Source organism: Acomys russatus, chromosome 23 (genome assembly GCF_903995435.1).
Source record: "Acomys russatus chromosome 23, mAcoRus1.1, whole genome shotgun sequence".
NCBI classification, from domain to species: Eukaryota; Metazoa; Chordata; class Mammalia; order Rodentia; family Muridae; genus Acomys; species Acomys russatus.
The window spans coordinates 16,338,036-16,360,720 of record NC_067159.1 but is presented as its reverse complement, the minus strand read 5'-3'; the positions used below and the strand labels follow the sequence as shown (position 1 = coordinate 16,360,720).

The 22,685-nt window shown below is 36.6% G+C and overlaps 1 pseudogene; it reads left to right on the top strand.

The window, feature by feature from the left end:
- Positions 1-1,861: 1,861 nt before the first annotated feature.
- Positions 1,862-22,133, top strand: LOC127206162 (5'-nucleotidase domain-containing protein 2-like; annotated as a pseudogene).
- The last annotated feature ends 552 nt before the right edge of the window (positions 22,134-22,685 follow it).

Sequence of the window (22,685 nt, the reverse complement as noted above, 5' to 3'; positions counted from 1 at the left end):
CAAATGTCATCAGAAAACATATGAGACTTACAGAAAGGCTTTCTCATTTTTTTCTATTTCCTCATCACTATAATTAGAAATATTCCCAGACCATGGTTACTCATATTTGACTAAAGAATAAGAACTGTCTTTACCTTGTCTGAGGTGATGCTATCATAGCATCATTAACACAAGACTGTTAGCGCCTAGTCTAAAGAACTCTACCCTGAGGTAGAGACATGGCATTGTCCTATCCTTTAAGGATTAATTCAGCTTGGGATATCTCCTTACCTAGTTAAATGACAACCCCTTTTGCAGGCAGATTAATCTAGTGCCAAGCTAAGCAGATAGGAGGAATATCTATTCCTGTTTCTACCACCAGGCACATTACTTTCCCAGACTCTTTCTTTGTAAGTTGCTAACAGATCCACAGGCAGGAAATTCACTACATCTGCCTGCTTTTATAACTACTCAGGAAAACATAACTTTCTCTCTTCCTTTTTCTATCCCTTTTCTCATCATGGTCTTCCTATACTTGGACATTTGGGCTTCCTCATTCTTTCTCTGTTTCCCTGAAGCTCTTACCACTTTTTTTTGGGGGGGGGGGGCAGGGGGGAGGAGCTTGGCTGCTTAGCTACCAAGTAACTGAGCTGACCTAACACACTGGCTCAACTTTACTGGCATGGCAAGATATGCTCCTTATTTTTCTTCATCTCTTCCACCTTCCTCTTCTGGTAAGTTGCCATGTGGCTTGTCCTAGCATTATCGTTTTAAACTGGAATAAAAAATGTTGCATGCTTTCTTCTGAATAGTTTGTTCTTAAATTCTTTTATTAATGAACCTATGAACTCTGGTAGTAGACCTGAGTTACTGCAGAACATATGACACCAAAAACAGCAGACACACACACACACACACACACACACACACACACACACACACGATTAGAAATCAATAATGAAGTAACACAGTTGTAAGGAATGTATAAGAATTAGATCCAATTTAACATATTGCTCATGGAAGATTAGTAACTTTGATATTAGTTTATAGAATAAATTGTACAAGAATGTTTTTGCCAAAGGATAAACTTTTCAGTAGATATATTTTATTCAAAGAAACAAAAATCATAAACCTTGATCCATAAACTATATTCAAATGTAAACACTTTATAGTAGTCGAGTTTGTAAATGTTTTTCTGATTTACCGTCAACTAACGAAAACGTACCTTAATGATTTTGATTGGAAATGTTATACATATAAAAACTCTTAGTCTTTCATATTTTTAGCAACCATCAAAGTAAAGGCTTTGACATTAAAAGTTTGAATAAATAATAACTCATGGAGAACTTAGTTACTAAGACTGTATGCAACTTGGAGATAGTTTTTTTTTTCTTTTAGTTTTTTATCTTACATATTTTTTTTTACTTTTGAGATGTAGTACAATTACATGATTTCTCATTTCCCTTGCTTTCTTTCAAACCCTTATGTGTATTGCCTTCCTGGTTATTTTTCAAATTCAGGCATCTTTTTAAAAACTGTTTTTACAAATATATGTAGTGTATTCTGGTGTGTGTATGTGTGTGTGTGTGTGTGTGTGTGTGTGTCCATCCCCAGCTGCAAAAATACAGCCTGCTCAGTTTGTACAATGTTAATTTTTTAACCAAATTTTGCTATGCACATTTAGTAAATTAAGAAGGAAGACTTAAAACTTCGGGCATGTATTAACCAATATGCAAACCAGGTCCCTGAATGCTATACTTTCCTCCAGGGTTTCTTTAGGATGAAAAGGCACTTGTACAAAAAAACGCTAACAAAGTGTTATGATAAACCCATCTGCAAGAATTCCTCAGTTGCTACTACAGGAACAATTAGAACAGCTCACATGAGCAGCTCTGCAGCAATTCATGGCTTCAATGAGCAGCAGTGCACACAACAGTTCAACAATGTCCTCAGAGGGGCTCATTTCAGAAACCACTGGGAAACACTCAACAAAGATGAAAGTCTGGTAAGAAACTCCTCCACTTTGGAACTTGAGCCTTTGGACCTTGAGGTATGAAACAGTTTTAAGACTAGTTTAACAACAAGACATCAATAATCTCTAAAGTGGAACAGGGGGGATAATGCCTTCACTGTGCAAGCCATCAAGTCTAATTAACGTGTCCTTCTTAAGTCATAAATAATGTACTGAAATGTATTCATAAAATGTATACATAGAATAGATGTGTATATAAAATAAGAAATGTACAATGTAAAGATACCCTGGTTTATTAATATATAGTTTAACTCTGACTATATTAAGAGATGCAAAATAATCAATGCCAAAGGCTGTGTGGTTTCTCTCATTTAAATTATTAATAGGAATAAATATGTTGAGAAACAAAATGAATGGTGGTTACCCAGAACAGATGGAGCTCCTGTTTGATGGACATAAAGAGCTCCAACTTTTAAGGTAGAGAGTTCTAGGGATGGATGTGAAATATCTTTAATGTTGTTAAACTAAAAATTTTAAACTATTAGAATGATTAAAGTTTTTTTGAAATTTTTTTATTAATTTATTCATATTACATCCCAATGGTTATCCCATCCCTTGTATCCTCCCATTCCTCCCTCCCTCCTATTTTCCCCTTACTCCCCTCCCCTATGACTGTGACTGAGGGGGACTCCTCCCCCTTTATATGCTAATAGGGTATCAAGTCTCTTTTTGGTAGCCTGCTATCCTTTCTCTGAGTGCCACCAGGTCTCCCCCTCCAGGGGACATGGTCAAATATGGGGCACTAGAGTACATGTGAAAGTCATACCCCATTCCCCACTCAACTGTGAAGAATGTCCTGTCCATTGGCTAGATCTGGGTAGGGGTTTGAAGTTTATGGTCTGTATTGCCCTTAAAGTTTTTTAATAATTAATTTTAAAGTCCCTTTGTTAATATCATTGTATTTAGTTATAACCTAATGTTCTCCTATAATTTTTCAGATGGAAAGCTTCTGTGTATGTTACATTTTAGCTTTTCCTTAAATTTTGCTGGTATTAGTTAACAGAACACAAGATTTTCCCTGTGGCTTCTGTCTAAGTTACTCGTCTATTTATGTGATAAGATACTATGAACAAATCAACAAATAAAAGAAAATGTTTACTTTGGGTCCCATGGCTCCAGAAGACTAAAGTTTATGACCATCATTGTGGGGAGAACAGCATCTAGTAAGCTGGCATGACATCGGCGTTACCTCTGAGAGACTAAATGTGGATCTACTGTCAGGAGGCAGCAAGAAAGTGGGAACGATGTGGGAGTTTGAAACCTCCAAGTCTGTCCCTCTGTGACACATCTTTAACAAGGCCACAAATCTTAGTCTTTACCCAGAATTCCACCTACTGGGGACCAACCATTCAAATATATAAGCATATGGGGCCATCTTCCAACAGTTTCCTATAAAAATGTCATCAAGGTAGACTCACTTTTTAATGTCTTTCCTTTTCAAAGCTGAATAACAATCCATTGTGTGGAAGTGGCATTTTTTATCTATTATCTACAATAAGATGCGGAAAGCAAATGTCAACCCGGGCTATTTCAAGAAAATCAATCTATATGATTGTGTACTGACTAACATTTTTATATCAGCCATATAATGGTTAATTCATAATAATCACTCTTATGTTGATGTATACATACGTAGGAAAAACGTAATATAAAATAGAAATCAAATTTTGCAACATTATAAATAGTAGTTGCATGGTTTAGGGACAATGAAAAATGAAAGTAGAATGAAATAAATATTTCCAAATCAACATAAATGGCAAAAATCCCACAGGGCCCTACCCCTAGATGAAGAGCAGAAGCATTTAACAATACCTTAGACAGGGGGATTTAGCTTCCCAAGGATGATACCTTCAATTTCTTATATTATGCCAAATAATTCCTGGAAACATATAAAGAAAATCAACAATCAACAGACTCACAGACTCAGCAGTTACATTTATCTATTTATCCATTTACAACTAAATCTAACAACAGTCAAGTAAGAGAAAGCTGTGAATTTAGGAAGGGGAGTTAAATATAAGGAAGCTAAGGGAGTGAAGAAATCACAAATTTAATTTAAAAATAAATGAAGCATAATGCGTGTATGTGTGTGTGTGTGTGTGTGTTTTTGAGTGTGTGTGTGTGTGTGCAATGTGTGACTTCATACACAAGCATTCTTGTACATGAATAGGAGTGCATGCAAGCCATGGTGCACATGTGGAAATCAGCAGACACCTTCAGAGGCTGGTCCTGTCTTTTGGGCCTTGCCTGAAGCAGGATCACTTTGACATCCTTGCTTATGCCAGGATAACTGGCCATTAAACTTCCTGAGAGTTTCTTGTCTCCACCTCTCATCTCCCCCGAAAAACACTGAAATTGCAAAGTCTAGCCCTAAACATCGATTTTTGTTGTTTGTTTGTTTTAATGTAAATTCTGGAGATTCAAACTCATGTCTTCATTAAAATCAAATGTTGGTTGCTCTCCCCAAAACTTTTTCACAAATACCCCTGCCATGAAGTTTGAAACATATTAATATCAGGAATACAATCATAATTACAATATAAAAATATAATTCTACATAATATTTTTCAAAAATATTTTTCATATATATTGGAGACCAAGGCTTGTTTGCTGTCCTATTTTAAAGACTAAGATTAATAGACTCATAAATTTTTAGGTTGAAGGCCAAACCAGAATTAATTAGTAATACACAGCGGATGCTAAAATGAGCTAAGAAGACCAAGAATATTTTCTTTGCCAAATTTTCCTATCTCCATTTATTAAAAGAAAACAACCTGATAAGTTAACCAGCCTGTCATACACAACCAATAAACCCAAAGTTTACTTAGCAAATAAGTTCAATTTCTTTCTTCTTTACTGCTGAGACAAGGTCATTCTACTTTCTCTTGATATCTCAGAACCCATAATTAATACTCCTTGTTATGATAAGGAAATGGGAGATTTAAAACATTATCTACCTTTCCATGGTAATTCTCATATTGCTATCTTCCTGAAATCTTCTCTTTGAAATTTCAAGCTTGTTTGTTTCTCTTTCAAACTTCATTTGTCAGGTTGTGTCTGTTGCTTGCATTTTTAATTTCCACAGAGCCTCTTTCATGTTTATGCCTTCTCTCCTCATCTTCTTTACCATTTTGCTTGGATGTCTCTTGACAGTGGATTAAGATAGCCCCTATTCTTGTTAACAGCAATAAGTGCTAAAGACACTTGAATGACATTTTCAATGAAGATAGATCACCTCCAACAAATGCAGTATCTATAGACTGAAAAAGGAAAGGCTGCCCTGGAGCTTCGAATTGAACACAGTGAAAAACAGATACTGTCTCTGCAATACAAACTAGGTGGCACAGACTTTTTTGTTGTTTGTTTGCTTCCCTGTTTGTATTTATTTTTGAGATTATAATATAATTATGATATTTGTCCCTTTTCTTACTTCCTTCCAATCCCTCCCATATAACCCTCCTGCTTTTGTTCCAATTCATGACCTTTTTTTTTTTTTTTTTTTTTTTTTACTATATGTATGCTTACAGGGATGACTGTTTGGCAGTGGGCAAATGGTTGGTGTAGTCTTCTCTGGGGAGGGTCATCTCTCCCAGTCTCAGCTTTCTTTAGTTGCCTATAGTTCTTTGTGTAAGACTAAGGCCTTGTGAGCTCCCCTTACCCTTTGCCATGTCTTTGTGTTCTTGTTCAACTCAACTTTCAGCAGTCATTTTGGAGGAGCATTATGGGTTCAGGGTGGGAGGTGCTAAGAGATTGTGTCTCTTAGTAATATCTTTTGCTTTATAAAAGAACTATATTATGAATTCTGGTGCCCCATATTTGACCACCTCCCACTGGGTGGGGGAAGGCTGGTAGCATTGAGAGGAAGGGGAAGCTGGCTATTCAGATGAGACCTGATAGGCTGTGGTCCTATCATGGGGAAAGTAGTCACCTGTTACAGGCCTAGGTAAGGGGAATAGGGTGAAAGAGGGAGGGGGAACAGGAAGATACAGGTGAGGGGATAACAATCAGGATGTAATCTGAATAAATTGCTTAAACAAAAAAGAAAAATAAATAAAAGAACTATATTAATATTGTTTTGGTTAAGGCAGCACTGTTAGGCAGTCACTGAGTCTGTTACCTATAAATGAAACTCATGGCCATAGCACATTTTTTTAAGAAATACAGATATCCCTAATTTTAAAATTATATCTACTTTGAGGTCAATTTAAATTTTTAAATCTTCTTTTTAAGCATACACGTCAGACAGTAGAAAATTCATTCAATTATTCAATACTTGTTATCTGGATTAAACCAAAATATAATTAAGTCATATGATATTTATCAAATTTACTAAAAATCGTACCATAAATGAAAGAATATTCACACATAGAACATGACTTTGGTTTAGGTTAAAGATTTTGATTTTTTTTTTTTTTTTTAAGAAATTTGTCCTCACTATCGACAGGAAAACACAAGGTGTAGACAGTGGTTTGTCAGCAGGACAGGAAATTAAAGTAATATATTCAGCTACTATTTAGCTGATATCTGAGACAAGGTAAAATTTTGCAGGAAGTATTATTATAGTTTTACCAAACCAAAGCTTTACATTGTATTATGAATTTGACGAGAAAAGAAAATTACAGAAAAAATTAATGCATTTTATTAGCATCCTTTCTATCTAGCATGTAAAGTTTTCTCCTTTGACCTCATCTTTGCAAAGAAAATAATTCAGTAGAGAGACACAGACACTTTAAGAAGATATTTATTTAACAAAGCAAAGCAAAATTATAGTTTACACAAGAGAGAGATTGGAATGGCCTGGTCCTAAAAGAGAGGGATCTGCATTGAGGAATGTGTGTGTGTGTGTGTGTGTGTGTGTGTGTGTGTGTGTGTGTATGTATGTCTGTGTGTGTGTGTCTATGTGTATGTGTGGGTCTATGTGTGTGTGTGTCTGTGTGTGTGTCTGTGTGTGTGTTTATGTATGTGTATATGTGTGTGTGTCTATGTGTGTGTGTCTGTGTGTGTTTCTCTCTCTCTGTGTGTGTGTGTGTGTGTGTGTGTGTGTGTGTGTGTGTGTGTTCATGGGCATGAGGCATACTGGGAATGACGAGTTTCAAAGCATAAAGAAACCATTCCACAGCCTATTATGTTGTTGGGCATATTTAAATTAATAAGATTGTTTTCATAAAGTTAAAAGTATTTTTAAATAGCTTTAAAATTATTATAATTATTATTATTTAGAGTATCTTAGGTTGACAATTTATTGAGACGACTAAGTGATGATGAATTAAATATGACTTCTTGGTAAATTATCCCAACTCAACTTTAAAACATGAATTAACTGTATCTTGCCTGACTTACAGATAGTTCTGGGAAAGGAAAATAAAATTCATTAAGCTAAATTTTTAGGTACCTTTAAAATGAATAAACAAATACATTGGAAATATAAGGGTCAGTATTCTTGGCCTTATATGACATAATTACAAACATTAAAAGGAAAAAATAGAAAATTAGAGTAAGCATGTCAAATTGCACATGATTCAGATGGGTCATATGTTTATAAATCCAATATACAAGTACATAAGGAAACAAATACATTGTTTAAAAATCAGTGGAGAAGGGCTAGAGAGATGACTTACTGGCTAAGAACATTGGCTGCTCTTCCAGAAGTCCTGAGATCAATTCCCAACAACCATATGGTTGTTCACAACCATCTACAATGGGATCTGATGCCTTTGGTCATGCAAGCATGCTTGCAAATAGAGCAATCTATCTGCAATCTACACAAAGTACATAAATAAAAGTCAATGTATAAAAGCATCAGACAATCCTGTAACATAATTGTGTGTCTGGTGTAAGAAACTCTGAAACTCTGATGGGTATGTGATGGAAGGAGAAGGCAACTTGAAAACAATCCCATTGGCCAAAACCTCTGTAGTCTGTAGGAAAAATATGACAGTTTCTTACCCTGAGAATCCTGGAGTATACAGAATTCTTTGGTAGAAAAAAAAATGATAGAAATAGAAGAAAATCCTGAGGAAATCAAAAGAACCATGTCTTCTCCTAGCCTATCTGTTTGCATGTGTCATTTAACTGCAGCCTACTTGAACTCCCTGGAACCTCAACTCCTCTTGCACTATCCAAGTATATTGCTCCAAATATAACCTATATATTTGAATTTAGTGCATGAAATAAAAAATTATAATACATGGAATAAGAAACAGGATGTCAAGGCAGGGGTCTATACATTTGGATTTAATGTATAATATAAGAAACAAGAAATATATTTTGTCCTCTCACCTCATCCTTCAATCTTAACACAGCATCTGCAAACCTTATTAATATGTCTGAGGCATCAAGGGTGAAAGTGAAGAAAGCATCCAGTAATGTCTGCTAGATAATATTTTGAGAAATAACAGTGAACAAACTCTGCTGTCAGTCAGAATACTGATATGACCAAGGAGCAAATTATCTCTGTCATCTTCCCTTTCAAATGGAGCAGCTTACCTGGTCTGCATATCTTTTTCTCATAGAAAAATGTTTGTAAAAGTGGTCCTCAAAGAAGACTGGTGAATAGCTATATTCAGCATCTTATTTGCAGACCATTATGGTTGTGGGACCCTACTCTTTAACATCAAAACTGTGACTAAACAAATGGAACATTAATTAGAACCATGTGTAGGTCCTAATTACTGACACCTCATAAGCTGCTGAAGCTCACAGGATTTTATGCAAATGAGTGCATTGGTGATTTTTTTTTTCTTGAAGATGTGACTTCTTCATCAGAGAGTTCAGCTCAAATATGACTTTCCACAACCTCTGTAAAGTCGATGTGACATATAAGAGATCCTATGGCATGAAAAATGACAGTGGCTACAAAATTTTTTTATTGAGACAGACTGTCTGGTTTCCCAACAGCTGAGCTTTAGTGTTCTTAAGGTTTTATAAATGTACTCAATGGTGGGCGTGAGGATGTGCATATAGAAAGAGAGGCACAGACACAGCACAGCACGGAAGCACTCTGCAAAGGAATGTAGAACTCTGGGCAATACAACCCGAGATCCCATCTTCTGTACCAGGCCTCTAAAGGCAGAGAGTTCTGCTCCAGATTATGCCTACTGCAAGTCACCACAGATCAGCCATCAGCAGAATTTCTCTGAGGGCTTATTTAACAATATGAAGTTTATATTACTTATTTTTTTTTTCCTACGGGTTTTGTTTTCCCTTCATAAATGCCAACCTTAATAGCTAACATCTATTTTTAAAATCCTATATGCATTATAAATAATTTATATGTAATGCTTGTATAAGTGACTACTTGGGAATGTTTGTTACTTGCCGACTACACACTGGATGTCCAAGTTACAGATAAGGAAAGACACAAGAACCCCCAACCTACATGGGACAATATTGTACTTATATATTGCCACCAGAGACCTCTTCAAGTATATTTTGTTTTAACATTTACTCACCAACCTCCAAACGGACAGGAATTCTAGAAGACATTTGCAAGTTGTCATTTTGAGAATGTAATTTGCAAAAGGAGATGCCAAATATCCTTTTTTTTTTTTTTCTGACATTTCCATGCTCTTTCCCCCTCCTTTCAGTTTTTCTGTTGCCAGATTCAGTCAAAATCTCAGATTCTCTTCTCTTCCTGATGATGTGGGGAAAGGAGAAGGCTGTCCCTTACCAATTGTCAACTGGGTAAGGCCTAGAACCATCTGAGAGAAACGTGTCTGGCCATGAAACTGAGCATTATCTTGATTAGCTTGAGACAGTAAGACTACTTATTGTTCGTGGCATCTTTCCCTGGGATGAGATTCTGCATTTTATATAAAAGGGAAAAGTGAGCTAAGTGTACACATTCATCTCTCTCCCTGCTTCCTAACAATGAATAATATGGCGCCTGAGTCACCTCGGTACCTAGTCAAGGGCGAGGGACTGCAGATTTAACACACAGTAAAACAGCGATTCCTTCCTGCTAAGAGATCTGCGGCAGCTTTTATTCAGCATCCAAGGAGCCTTTTTATAGGCAGCAAAGCAGGAATGCCACTTGCAGGTGAAATCCCTCAAGAGGTGATTGCGCACAGGAGGGAAAGTTCTCAGAGCGGTAACCATGACTAGTTAACCATCATAAGCACAGACACGGAAGCTGCAAAAACAAGACATGCAACAGCAAGACAGGCAGGCAGCCCAGTCGGGCCTGGTTCCCACAAATAAGTTACTGCAAGCCTGTCCACCATGATATTAACCCGCTAAAATTTGCACGAAGCCTTCAGTCCTTTGCTGACACCAGTTTGACCATTGTGGTATTTTGAAGAGTCCTGAATCATATGGGCTTGGTGAATATTCCACATAGAAACTTATTGAGGTTTTCCTCATTGATCCATTCCATAAAACTATCACAAGAAATCCTGACAGCCAGTGGATCACCAAACCAGTCCACATACATAGAGAGATACGTGGGCTGACATCCGCTGGCCACAAGAGCTGTGGTCTTGGAAAGGGCCATAAGTTCCACCACACTATTGGTGGCTCTGGCTGTGCAACCTGAAGAAGGTGCAATACTCTCAAGCTCCACTGTTACCACAAATACATGTAATGCTTGTAAAAAAAAAAAAACAAAAAAAACATTTAAAGTTTGATAAAGTGATTATCTTAATTTCCCCTGTTGTTTTTCACCTGGTGTGCAGTTTAGCAATTGAAGAGCACTACAGAGCATTTTCTTAGAAATCCACTAGCATTTAGCACATTGTCTGTACACATGACTCAAGGTAGACACATGACTCAATTGTAACATGAGACCTTGTTTACATGTGACAAGTAGAATACTGAGCATGTAATTAGTGTCACTCTAGTCGAACCTTCTTCTGCTGACAGCAAGCCAGATTCCTGATAGCATCAATATTTCTTTGAGATTCCATTCTCTTAACTAAGTTTAAAGGCACAGAACAGGTTTTGACATAGCAAGACTATATCCAAGTGTAGCATGGAAATCCACCTGTCAATGCTCAAGGCATTTCCCCTTTTTGAAAATTAAAAAACTAAATGCCAACCATTGACCTAAAAAGGTTCACCTTTGAAAAATATAATTTATTAAAACCCTTATGTCTCAAGATGGGAAATGCATTTGTGCTTCTAGGACCTAATTGATAGAAAGAATATAAATGTGCTTAAAAATTGTAAATCCACCAAAAAATATATCCAGGCAATGACATAAGTAAGATTAGGATGGAGAGCAGTTATTTCTGGAATTGGGTAACAATATGTTCTTGTTTTCCTTATAAACACAAGATAGCATAACATAGTTGATGCGTGCTTAAACTTTGCATACAAGTATGCACAATGCCAACTGGATTCAATTTATTCTGTCTTAATTTAAATTAACTTGACAGGTCTTCTGACACATGCTGAACAGACTAATTGTTGCTTCTTTGGGTGCACTGAATCAGCGAACATGGCAATCAGATTCCAGGCAGATGTTCATAGTTTCTTTGATTGCACAGAGCCTGAGGTTAGAAAATAAGAGAGACTCCTTCTCCTGATTTACTGTGGCTACTGCCTGTCTTGGTACAGACAACACTACAAATACGACTGTTAAAAATAAGCCTATTCTGCAGAAGAGTTGGGAAGATCAGGTAAGAATGCTAATGATCATTTTACCTTTTAACACACTTGGATTGTATAGTTTTTATATGCCGTATTAGAAGTAGTAAGGTTATGGAAGCACGGTTTTCTCCCTGCTTCCTAGTGATTATAGTACCATCACATCTACTATTACTGTAAGTTTGTTATCATCAGCTCCATTGACAAAGATGATGATGATTGTCAAGCACAAAACCAAATGTGTAGCAGCTTTCAGTTTGGGATGTAGATCAGTTGAGAGAGAGCTTGACTGGCATCAACAGAGGTCTCTGTTTGATGTCCAGCAAAACGTATGCCAAGTGTGGCGATAGATACCCTGTAATCCAAACCCATAGGAGATGGAGGAAGGAGAACCTCATCAACATTCTCCTTGAATAAGTAGTGAGCTCAACTCCAAGTATATAGGAGAACCTGTCTCAACTTTGCTAGTTCACGTGTTAAGCACTATTTTTAACCGAATTTTTTAAAAAAAATTAGTGTGTTATGCAATTCCCTGAATATGAAATGGAATTATTGGTTTAATCACTCCTAATTGGAAATAAGATAAATATCAACTGATCTGATTTATCCTACTTTCATTACTTTATTATTAAAAGATAATAAAAGGCAATTTGAGAAATTACAGATTGCATTACATTTAATTCTAGTAAAGGTGCGTGTTATTTGAAATACTCTCAAGTATCTTTTTTTAAAGTAGTATGGGCCATATTTATCTTTTAAGAATTTAATTAAGCCTTGAAATACTCACACCGTATTTATTTCTTAGGGTGTTTAATTCTGATACTAATTTTTTACTTTTTTCCTCATCTTTTCCACATTTGATTTATTTCTTTATTAATTAGGTTTAACTTTTACCAGTAGATACTCTCCAATATACTTAGAGATCAGTGAGGATCAAGAGTGTTTCCAGAATTTCCACCCACAACCACTTATGTCTCCAGCTGCAGGAGATCTGATGCCTTCTGCTCTCTGTGAACACCCACATATTGGAGGCATACACACAGACACATATACAAATGTAAATAAATTCATTAAAATTAAGTCTTTAAAAATAAACATGAATTTTTTGAGAAGCGTCTGTATTTCCCAAGTCAACTATTTGTGAAATATGGTTAATCACATTTTAAGTATTAGATAGTTTCATGTAATATGCATACATTTCATACATTAAGAACAAACTTTTATAGTTTTCCATATCAATTTTGAATTAAGTTTTCTTTAGTGCCTTACAATTATTAATAATGAAAATGTTATTTGAGCTTCATTTTTTGTAATTTTAATTTTTAAAATTTGTTCACTTTGCATCTTGACTGTAATACCCTCCCTTGTCTCGTGTTTTATAGATAATCAAATGCCCAAAGTTTTCCCAATTGATTTGCTTTTGAAGATTTCATTTCTATTAGTTAAGTTTCATACAACATGTTTTATTCACTCTGTCCCCCACCTGTTCCCAGATTCACCATCTCTTCCCTACCCACCCCACACCAGGAGCCACATGATTATTGAAAACCATCACCACCTCTCCCAGCAAATATAAATCCCAATATGTCCAGTGCTTAGAGTCAGAGTATGTGGCCAGCTCCCTTTTCCATGTTGGCACTTCACCTGGCTTGACCTTGCACAGATTTCTTTTTCAGGAAGGGAGGGTCGACTGAGTTTCTTTGTGTATCCTTGCCTATCCTTGACTCACTCTGTAGACCAGCCTGGGCTCAAACTCAGAGATCTGCCTGCCTCTGCCTCCGCAAGTGCTGGGATTACAAGCATGTGCCACTATGCCTAGCTTAACACAGATATTTTTAATGCTATGCTAACCATATGGTTTCACGAGTGCTGCTGTCCTAATGTCTAGAAAGCAATGTTTCTTACTTCCTCTGCCTCTTAAGACTCTTTCTGCTACTTCTTCGTAAACGATTCCTGAGCGATGGGAGGCTGCACTCTCTTCATTTTGACCAGCAGTAGAAACCTGAGTTGACCCCCTATACCACAAATAGAAACTTCCCAGATGTGGGTTGTGAGATGCATTTTATAGGGTTATAACAATGTCATTAGGAGTCAGTTTAACACCACGTCAGCATAATAGTAGTTTTTCCCAAAGGTTTATGGCAGGTCTAATCACAGGTTCTTATCCCAATAACAGTTTCTGATATAAATTTAATCTTGTGTAGTGGAATTTAAATCCCATCAGAAAATGGTTGGTTCTCCATAATGCTCATAACACTGTTGTAGCAGTGTGCATATTTTGTCAAGCCAGTCATTATTGTAGCTCTCAGCATATCTGCATCTGCATATGAGTGATGATCACTCTTTTTTATAGTTTGCATATCACTCTTCAGCATTATGAAATCTTTCCAGATCAGGGCCAACTTGTTAACTCCATGTTCTCTGGTGTCTTCAGCAGTTTATTTCTCAGACATTTGACACAAAACAGTAAATCTTTGCAAGTAGACAAAATGTAGACTTGAGAATGTGTAGATATCCTCACAAGCAAACTATATTTTGAGATAGATAATATATCTGAAAGAAACATAAACTAATTTGTTTTTATAAACCTTTTTCATAAAGCTTTATTCTGCAGGTTACTCCTTTTTTTTTTTTTTTTTTTTTTTTTTTTTTTTTTTTTTATTTAGGGCACCATATCTCTTCACCATCCCTGACTTAGATCACTAATTGTTTATCACTTTCTGTCTAACTGAGCTATTCAAAACTACAAATTTCCCTTCAAATAATGTTCTCTTGGAACAAACTGCTCCTTACAGCGATGCAGTACCAAATTTAAACATCATTGGGTTTAAGTTGCCAGCATATTTTAGGTATAATTCATCTTTTTATAAAACTTCTAGATCTGTGATTGTAATGTGATATGATTTCCTTGTAATTTCCTTATCATATTCTTCAAAAATAAGCTTAAATAATTTTATCAAGATATTATGAATAAATTCATGATAATCCATTTTAGAATTAAGATAACACAAATGGAGTACTTGATAAATGCTCCCTGCCAAACTCAGTTAAGATTGAAATCTCAACAGTCGTTTTTTTTTTTTTTTTTCTTTTCTTTCTTTTATATGTTTACTCTTATTTTTCAAGACAGTGTGTCTCTGTACAGCCTTGACTATTGGATATTACTTGGTAGATGAGGCAGGCCTCAAACTACTCCATAGACTAGGCTGGCCTCAAATCAGAGATCCACCTGCTTTTGCCTCCAGAGTGTAATCATATTATTTTTAAAGAAACAAATAGTAAATTATCTTACTTCAAAAGGAAAATGTTTGCCTAAGTGGCACAAGTAGACAACGTAGACTTTGGAATCTCATCCCCCTCACTAGATGGTTGTCCTTTTATGCACATACTAACATTACATTAAATTTGTAAATTAAGTATAATATAAAATTTCTCAAAATCTTACTGCATTATACTGATACGTTCTTTGGAAGACAGAAAAAGACAGAGTCTTTCATGAGTAGATCAAGTAGGGTGAGCAATATAGTCTTTGTGCTGTAGAATATTTGTGCATATTCTACTCTGCAAGATTATTTAGAAAAGAACTACAATTTTGTCATTGTCGATTTAAGAATGCAGATGGCTACTAAGTGGCTTGCATTCTAGGGAATAGGATGATTGAGGCCTCACGTACGGTGAACGGGAACAGCACGTGGTTTCACATTATTCTTCATGATTGTGCTGATGCAGGGAGGTGAAACAGAACCAGAAACAGGCATACCTTAAACAAAGGCTTCCAAAATTATCATGAAGAAATTGTTGGGGGGGTAGAAAGACAGAAGCTGAAGACACTGACACTGATCCCAGGGCAACTCAGAGTGTCAAAGAGTGACCTATGGCTCAGTATACTAATAAAATGCACACCCCCATTGGTGGAGACTAAAGATGCTAATTGTAATATACATTATAATGGTAACTTGTCACATGCTGTTTATGCTCTCTGAGAAGCTGGTTCAACACACAAGGTAAAAAATTCATTCCCCCTTTTCAGTGGTTGGCCCTTATCCATGCAATTGGGAGGGCCATCTGGACTGATTCTTATGTTTTTGATACCTTGGAATGGTAGGACTATGCCTAACGGTTATTCAGTTCTCTTCATGCAAGGAAAACAATCAATAATTTTCCAGTAACTGTTCTCAACTGCTGCTTAACAATGTGAACTATATTGAAGGAGTAACGTCTAAAACGTAAGTTTGAATCTTCAGCTAATGATGATAAGGAAAAGACATATGCCTCTATGACTCTTCATATAGCTAATCTTGTCATCATTATTATACTTAATTTGTAATTGCACCAGATCTCAGCTGCCTCTAGATAGTCCTCTTGTGTACACAGTAATTACAAATTATACCAAATATGCCAAATGAGCACATGAAAAACTTATTATACACTTAATTTTAAGAATTCCACTTAGACATTTGTCTAAAACTGGGAAATATCTGTTGCTAAACAAAATCAGTGCAATTAAAACATCCAGTAGTACTTTCTATAAAAACAATTTCCACTTGAGATAATATAGCAATTAAAATATAATATGAAGGAATTTCTTCCCATGTACTTTTATCCTGCAGGTGCAATCTAACTTTATTCTATATATTTGCTTCGTTTCTATTGCATTGAAAATTAAAAACAAGTGATTAAATACTTATTGTCACAACAAACTAGGTTATATTCCTTTAGGGAATTAATTCTTGCTCACCATTGAACCCCAGTGACACCATTGCTTTAAGTCTGAGAAAAAAATTAATGTGAAGGTCACTGTTAAGGCTTTAATTGTATTCATCTAAAATTTATAGGTGGATGCCAAAATACTTAGACCCTCAAAATTTTAATGTAGAGATAGTTCTTTGAAGGAGTGAGTCAAGTAAAATGAGGTCACAAGAGTATGCCCTGCTCCATTTATGTTGCTCTCTTTAAAATAGAAAGCCTGGGTACATAGAGAGATACACAGATGCTTTTGAACACAGAAAAAGGAAATCAAGTTATCCATCTACAAGCAAAGAGAAGAAGCTTCAGCAAAAAGGAAAACTCCCAGCATCTTGCTTTTATATATTCAGCCTTCAAAACTAAGAGGACAGAAATTTCTGCTGTTTAAGCTGTCTGTGTTGGTACTATTTGTCTTAATAAATTGTGCATACTAAGTAATAGGGTGCTACATAGTCAAGTAAATAGGAAGAAATAGTGAATAATGTTTTAAGATATGAGGACCCTATGGCAAATAACAAAAAGAACTGAACAGTTGAGAGAGAAGAAAACAGATTTAAAAAAAAAAGTATTTTATTCATATAGTCTATAAATATGTGTCTAGCCTTTTATATAGTCTAGACCAATGGTTCTCAATCTGTTTAATACTGCAACTCTTTAATGCAGTTCATCATTTTTATGGTGACCCCCAAGCAAAAGATTATTTTGTTGATACTTCCTAACTGTAATTTTGCTCCTTTAACAAATTGTAATGTAAACATCTGATCTGAAGATGGTCTTAAGCAACCCCTATGAAAGAGCTCTTTGACCCATAAAATGGTCATGACCCACAGGTTGAGAAACACCAGTCTAGACAGTTGAAATGCAACTGAATTCACAGTAACACAGGCCCTGAACGTTCATGCTGCTCACAACTGACAAGAACTGCATCTACAAATAAAGGGACACAGTAACTGTATAAGCTAAAATATTGAATAATATAAATAATTGCAGATTATGGAGAATTAATAACATATACTGAGCCAATGCGTTATTTTTAAATTACTTCATCTCTGAATAATTTATTATTTATAAATTTCAAAAATGAATTTACAAATATCTAAATACTAGGATTTAAAGTAAACATTTGAATTTGGGAGCATAGGTCATTGATAGTTTAAACTAATTAAATGAACAGTAAAATAATGTTTGAAGAACGATTTGTGGTTTCCTAAATAAAAAGGGTATGCCACAAAGTGAGAAGAACAAATACACTATTTTTATTTATTGGTTTTAAAAATTATTTTTAATATTTTAATTGCAATAAAATTACATCACTTCTCCCTCCCTCTCCTCTCTTTCCTCTTTTAACCTCTATCACCTACTATTTCTCAAAACCCTCTCTTTCTTCTCAAGTTGATATCATTTTTCTTTTATTATATTTCTAACATGTAATATATATGCTATACATAGATAAGTATATGGTGAAATATTTATATATAAAACATGCTGATTGCATTTTTATTGTTTGGTAATATATGGTTTCAAGGCTAACCACTCGCTTTATGCATCCAATAAAGGGCCTTATTCCAATGAGTTGTTAGTTTTCCTCCCAATAGTTTATCTTAATCTGTACATCTTTGTCAAAGGTGGGACCCCAGAAAGTGTTAGTGGTTATTTTAAAATTGAATTGCAGTGTTTCTCTTAACCTGACTAGCAGCCGAATAACTGAGACTGGGCTATTATATTTATTTAACAAGCTTTAAGGCACAACAACTGAGCAGTATTAATCTATTTTAACTCCCTAAAATAGTCTGGCTGTGTCTCAGCTGAAATGCACAAAATAGTTGCACTTTTTTGCTTTCTCTGCTCCAGCTGTTCTGTCATGAGTCTCTTGGACCTCTCCTCCTAGCTGAATTCCTTTCTTCTTTTTTCTCTCTCCTCTTCCCTTTGCTGTCAGGAAGTCTAGCCCTATCCTCTCCCCTGTTCAGTCTTTGGCTATTAAGCTTCTTTACTGACATACCAGGGAATAGTTGGGGAACAATGTTTACAAAACATTGAGACAGGAGAGTCTCAGATCAAGGATTGCAACCAGATATGGGGCCACCAGAGTCGGCATTTGGATCTTTACACAGTGAAAAATAATGTTATGCCTATAAGAAAATGTTTCCCCTCCCTCGTTAACATATTCATTGATATCACCATTGTTCTAGTCTTGCTTATACAGACATGTCTAACAGAGACATTTTCACAGTAGCCTAGTATTTTAACTGTTACAATTGTTCTGTCCCCTCTCTCATAATATATCTAAAAGAATAGATACAGGAGCTATGATATCTAAAGGACCTGAATTTACTGGCTTTATAAATTTCTTTCAAAAATGCATTTTAACCATATTTTCCTTCCTCCAATGCCTCCCAGATCTATCTATCCAAATTTATGTTCTCTTCTTCTTCTCCTCCTCCTCCTCCTCCTCCTCCTCCTTCTTCTTCTTCTTCTTCTTCTTCTTCTTTTCTCTCTCTCTCTCTCTCTCTCTCTCTCTCTCTCTCTCTCTCTCTCTCACACACACACACACACACACACACACACAAAGAACAAGAACAAAAAATGACAAATCAAAGCAATGAACAAACTAAAAATACATGTCAAACCAAATAAAGATTTGTTTAAAGCTTAGAATTCATTTTGTGTTGGACAGCTACCCTTAGATTTTCATGCATCTTTCCTGAGTGTGGTTGATATACACAGTGAACTGATTTTTCATCTCTCAATAGGTATCTATTGCAATTGATTTTTTGATGAGTGATGGGACTTTGTGCATACATAACATTATCTTTGATTTAATTTTGTCTTGTTGAATATGTGCAGGAATTGTGTATGCTTTCACAATCTCTGTTAGTTCATATGTCTCAACCATATTGCATGTGAAGATGCCATTTACTTGGGATCATCAATCACTTCTTCTCTGGCCTTTTCAAACTTCCTTGCTCCTTTTCCCAAAAGACCTCTGAGCTTAGAGGTATGTAAAGATATCTCATTTAGGCCTGAGTATTCCAAACATTTTATCTCTCTGCACTGTATAATTGTGGACCTTGGGTTAAGTGTTTTCTATTGTATGAAGAAGTTCTTTAATGAGAGATGAGCAATACATTAATCTCATAGTATAAAACTATGTCATTAGGAGCCATTTTTATCAGTGTGTACATTTAGTGGTGTAAAAGTAGTGACCTATTTTGTCTCATGTTTTTGACTGCTATAGCAGTATTAGGTATAGACCACATCTTACTGACTGGGCCTTAAATCCTATCAAAGAGAGCTTGCCTACTCCTATAACATCTGTGACCCTACTGCACCAATACGTCTTACAGGCCTGTCACTAATATTGCCACAGGGTAGACAGCTGGGTGATATTGATGATTAGTTTTCTTTGAGAACTACATAGTAACTTATAGTACCAAGAACACTTCCCAGTAAAGGAAAAACCTTTAGTGGTGCAGGCAGCTCAATTTCTCAATATAACATTATATTAAACAAAAGAAAGTGAACAATTTCGTCACATGTAAGTCATTAAAAACGTTTTCAGGTTTCATTATACCAATATCTCTTTTGGTCTTTTCTTTATCAACCAGTTAAATATAATTTTATATTAAACTATTAACCCCTATTTTTGGATCATTTTTTTGTTCACTGTGAGAAGTGATTATGAGTGGGAGGGCAGCAGGTGGGAAGGTCAGCAGACCAACAGACAGTGGCTAGGACAGCTCGCAGAGGCCATGGCAGGTGCAGGACTGTGGCAAAAGTTTAGTGCTTGCTCCTGTGTCTACTGCCCCAGAAACAAGTGCTTGGCACCCACTGAGTTCTTTACCAGGACATGAAGAGGCTGGTATATGGTCTTCTGCTCACTGAGGTCAGCCTCCTAAATCCAGCAGCCATTACACCAACAATGTGATCATCCTGAGTGACATTGACTTTATCAATATGGCTGTGGCTAACACTACACACTGGCCCAGCATGCCAATGCGCTGCACCCTGAGACCTTCATCACTGCCTGGGGCATCCTGATAGAGCATGGCAAGTGCCCTGAGGGGATTCTGAAGTATGACTCTGACCCCAGTTTTGCCATCTGTGGCCTCCACTATTACATTAAGAAGAGCCTTCTGATAAAAAATTGGTCATTTTCATTATGTACAACTGAGAACAGCTTACAGGGGCCTCCAGCCTGTGTCAGATGATGAAGTAACTGACTGATATGGTGTCACCTAGCACATCTCACTATACCAGGTGAGAGGCAAGGGCTCTTCCGTCAATACTTCACAGACATCTTCTCACTCCCGGAGATGGCAGTGCTGCGTGGTGGACTACTTTCTGACCCATGGCCTGGAGTTTGACCAAGTACACCTCCACAAGAATGTGACAGATGTCATTGTGAAAGACCTCATGTACCCATAGGTTGAGCAAGACATAGAGAATTTCAGTCTGAGAGAGGATGAAACATTTGCAGTCCTGAGCCCTGGTGGCCCATGAAAAACAGCTGGTCCTCAGTAGCAGCAGTCATGTCAGTTTCATGGACAAAGCCATGCAGCACATCATAGGCCCTGATTGGCACCAACGCATAGTCCGGTCAGACAAGCCCAACTTTTTCACTGACTGAGGCAAGCCTTTTCAAAATCTTGACGAGAAGGGCTCCTTCCTGTGGGACCATATAACTGGTCTAGAAAAGGGCAAGCTCTATCAGCAGGGGAACCTATTGTATTGCCTTCTTCTTTTTTCTTTATTTTTTATTTTATTTTTTTTTTAATTTTTAACATATACATTTACATTATTACACATATGCACAATAAACTACCTATAGCAAGAAGATCCATGAAACAATCAGGAATTATATAAATGTTACAGTCTTAGTGTTTTGGCTATTTGTATTTGTCAGCCTTGAAGAAAACATCTTTCCTATCTTGGTCCATCTAAAATTCTGAATGTAAATCAATATCTATCATATCTCATCATTATCAACTTAAAACATCTATCGAGACCTAAAGACATCTTAACCTCTAAACAACCAAGCTTCACTGTAAAACTAAGCTACTTGATCTTCAAACCCATCAGAGATTTGAGAAGGAATAAAATGAATTAACCTGAGTAGACAGAAAGTGCAGGTTAGCAGCTTCCCAAATGAGAAGATGACAGAGACAGTTTGCTGCCTGAACAGTCACCGAAAGCTCAAAGATATCTGCATCAGATATATTGGGCCAAAATGCTGAATATGATGGATTTCCTTCTTCTGACAGAATGGTGAGGGCTGCCTGTTTTCTGCTTCTGTGACCACCTACGGTGTCCTGACAGATCTCATGCTGCATCATGGCTGGCACACAGGAGCCATCACTCCTGAGCTGGAGTGTGAGATATGCAGCATCAACACAGAACAGCACAGACACTCATTGACCTGGCAGCAGGTTCTTACTGGGCTGCTAGAGTGCATGCAGATTTATCGGGATGGCAAGTCACAGCAGGCTCTGGCTACATGGATGAATGGGAATTAAGAAACGATATACTCCACAAAGGCCTGCTTCAGTGCTCAGTTTGGGAGCATCTTCCACAACCCTACCTACCTCTCCTGGCACCTTGTATGCTTCTCCCAAGTCTACATGGCCTCCTTCAGAGGCTTGGTCAGTTACCATGTAAACTTCACACCCTGAAGCTCGAAGGGTCCTTCTGGGTACACCGGCTCTGCTCTGGCTGCACAAAGACACCCTTTCTTGGTGACATGATGCACATTGCTGAGGGCAGACCACCCGGCCTTCCAGTCCAGCCACCTTGACAAACAATACAAGTGGTCTCTACTTTTAAAAGAAAGTAATTACACTAGTCAAAGTTAGAAGGAGAACACACTCAACCCCCAAAGTGTTCAAGTATACAATTCATGAGGTTTTCAAGTTTGTGCCATGGAAGCAAAGAGAAACTCTTGTTGCCAGGAAATCCTTAGCTAAGCTTCAGAGAGAACAAAAACAAAAACAAAAACAAAAAACAAAACAAAAAACTAATGATCCACCTGAGTCCAGATGACTGTCCTTAGTCAAGTATATGTCAGGGACAGGCATGTGTTCCTGTGCTTTTCACTACAGAGCTCAATTGTATCTCCATACTTGCTGTTCAGTTACAGTACCATTGTAGGTAGTTTCTTTTAAAACTCTTTCCCTAGTGTTTTTTTCATCATTATCATCGGATATTCATTGGAAAAAAATAGCCTTCCTGTGGTTGCTAATGTTTCTATGTTGAATTCGTGTATTGATACAATCTTCAGTGCCAGCCAGAGAAAGGTCATCAGCCCTACTTTTATCAACGAGAAAATAAAAGAGTGGATTCTGGGTAG